Genomic DNA, 3,390 nt, shown 5'->3' on the forward strand with positions numbered 1-3,390 from the left:
GTATTAGTCCCCATTAATAATCATCTATCTAGAAAATCATCTATTTGGAAATACTCCCTAAAACTTACTTTAAAAATCATTTGAATATTAAAATTGTTATTTTAAGTAATTTTTCTTAAGCATACTACATATGCAACTGCATTAAAAAGTACCAGAAATCAAAATTGTATTTCAAAGAATGTATTCCATACATATAAAACCAAACTAGAGTCCATTACAGTGTTTAAAGCAGATTTTATAGTTTTTCTTAAAGGAACAATGGTTCATTTTTCCAGTGATGGGTCATTCACATCTCAGTCATCCTCGTTCGGCATTACAACGGCTCCCTAAACCTCAAAGACAGTCATCTGAGAATGCAGAGTGTCCAAGAATTTTGTCGAGTGCCACAGCAAATTCATGTGGGTTACCTTTGTCCTTTCCAGCTTCATGTATTGTGGTATCTAAATCAACATCTTGAATTCCCATGTACAATTCAAGATTATCAGCCTTTTCAATTGCCTTGGCTTTGGTTTCAGCAGGCACTTCTCCCACAGTGTCAGGGTGTTTTGATCTCAGGCAAAGAAGTGTCTCTCTTCTGGTACCAATTTTTCCTGTTGATGAACTTTCAGCTTTTGACCTTGACTCTTTCTTTATAAGAGCTTAGCCAACACCATGATCTGTAATGGTGAGACCAAGTTAATCCTCAGATTTATACACATTCTTTTTTTTTTAAATTTTTTTCACATGAGCAAATATGAAATCTTAAAGACCTATTTGTGCTCCTAAGAGTCTTTCCATGTCACCTTTAGGTGTGTTTAAAGAGCAATATATAAGATTTTGGAGGATGAAATCTCAAACAAACCCACGATCTTGGTGTAGAGCTCAAGAATGCTGGAGAAACTCTCCACTATGCTTTGCAACTGTCCTGTGCCAGCTGCGTGTGGAAAACCAGCTTGTGGTGGGGGCAACCGTGGGCTCCAGGAGGCTGCTGCTGCCACTGGCACCTACCTGTTCAGCCTCCACCAGCCCGTCCTCTCTTTCAATTTTACTTGTGTTTTCCAAGGTTCTTAAGATGAAAGCTTAGATTGTTCATTTTAGGCCTTTTTTTCTTCTTTCAGCTTTATTGAGGTATGGTGGTTAAATAAAATTGTGTATATATAAGGTATACAATGTGATGTTTTGATATACATATACACTGTGAAATGATTCCCTTTCTTCTCTCTTAATATAGGCATTTAAAGCTAAAAGTTGCATTCTAAGCAATAAGAATTTAGCTGTACCCCACACACCTTGATATGTTGTATTTCATTATAATTCAGTTGAAAATATTTTCTAATTTCCCTTATGATTTGTTCTTTGACTCATGGGTTGTTTAGAAAAGTGTCATTTAATTCCAAATACTTGGATATTTTTCAGATTTATTTTCATTCATGATTTTTAATTTAATTTTGTTGTGGTCAAGGAATATACTCTATGAATTCAATCCTTTTAATTTATTGAGACATGATTTATGGCCTACCTGGGTGAACAATCCACATGCACTTGAAAAGAATGAGTATTCTGTTATAGTCAGGTGGAGTGCTCTGTAAATGGTGGCGGCTTTAGATTGAGTAGCCAAAGAGGTCTTTTCTGGTAAGGTGACAGTAACCATGTATAAATGACAAAAAGGAACCAACCAGGTGGACACCAGGGAGGGCAGACTGGACAGATGGCGTGGCTGGTATAAAGACCCTGAGATGGGAGGTAGGCCCTGTATTAATTGCCATTAATGGACAATGTCTTCAAAAGTCATACTTATTCAGGTTTTGGAGAGCTGCTGTTACACCTGGGCTGGTTCTCACATCCACAATCCTCCCTTCTCCACAGACCAGAGGCTGAAGGAATTGAAGGGCTTGGCGTTCAGTTACCCGGGTAGCGGCCCCACTCCTGGTCTTTGTCTCAGTTATGATTTCCAGGCAACGGCCTGATTCTCAGGACTCACTAGAATAAATAACAAATCTAAAACGATAATAGCGGTTATCATATTGCACAGTGCCAAACACATACATAGTAGATTCACTTAATCCTCATCACTACCTTATGAGGTATCATTATTCCTTTTACATACAAGAAAAGTGAAGTTTAGTGAGGCCGAGGAATTCACTTAAGTACATGCACTTGGGAAGCAGCAAAGTTGGGTTTTAGGCCCAGATTGGTCTGACTCTAAAGCCTGTGCTTCTAACCATTAGGCAGCACTGCCTCTACTCACCCACCTTGTCTATACCAGTTATGACCCCTGAATCCCCGTCTGGGTTTGAAGTTGCCAAGTAGGCAGCACACTGAGCATAAAGCTCTGCCTTGTTCCTGCTATCTCTTCCGCCCTGGATACAAGCCCTTGCTCAGAACCTGCTCTATTCTGACATCCCTAATCCTGCTGCCCATCTCACTATGTGATCCCGGCCTGCATCTGGCTGTCCTATCAGGGACTGGGAACACTTTGCTGTATCAGTAAGATTCTCGTTTTTGCTTCCTGGCTTTGGCTTTCCCCAGGCCTTCCCAACCAGGGATGCATCCCGTTCCAGGTCTCGGCCTCTCACTGTCAGCCTCACATCTGTTTCACTAGACCCTGGTATTTGACAGAATGTACTGCCCATCAGCTTCCAGCTTCTTCTGGGGTTCTGTGTGGTTTACAATCCTGAGGCTTATGGGAACTCCACTTGCTCTTCACACCCTAAACGTCATCTTCAGCAGTAGATACCAAACTATTTTTTATCAGAAACCCCAACAATAAAATATTTTTGCACTTGTACTCCTGATATATGTACAATTATGTATAAATCCTAGACATGCACTAGAGTACCGTTATATTATGTAGTTCACAAAGCATAAAATATATGAAAGCGTTAAAGAATGAGATCAAATAAAACATCCTCTCTAATATATACATTTTAATATTTCATATATCACAATATACACACTCATATATACATACACTAATATTTTATATATATTATATAATATACGCACTAATTGTTTCTACTTTAAGAATTCGACCATAAAAATTCCACCTTAAGAATACATGTGTATGTGTATGAGAGAAAATATTTTATTTGATTTCCTTCTTTAATACTTCCTATAGCAGTTACCCAAATTACATCATTTCATTCAACATTTTTTTATTATGACATTGATGAGATGCTGTAGGAACTTAACTATTGTTTATATTAATTAACCTATGATAAAATTGGTTTTGTTGTACGTCTCTTGCTTACAGTCACAGAACTAGCAATGACAGTAAATGAGGACTTACTATATATTTTCTGTGCTTTATAAAGTATATTATACTGGTACCTGTCTAATACATATACACACATGAATATTTTCTGTACCAAGAATTTTCATATGGTTCACGTGAAGTGTACACCCTTCCTC

General features: G+C 38.0%; 1 pseudogene; it reads right to left on the bottom strand.

The window, feature by feature from the left end:
- Window positions 1–333: 333 nt before the first annotated feature.
- LOC112474289 lies at window positions 334–2,612 on the bottom strand (annotated as a pseudogene).
- Between the last annotated feature and the right edge of the window lie 778 nt (window positions 2,613–3,390).

The sequence above is a fragment of the Pteropus alecto genome, unplaced genomic scaffold (assembly GCF_000325575.1).
Source record: "Pteropus alecto unplaced genomic scaffold, ASM32557v1 scaffold79, whole genome shotgun sequence".
Lineage (NCBI taxonomy): Eukaryota > Metazoa > Chordata > Mammalia > Chiroptera > Pteropodidae > Pteropus > Pteropus alecto.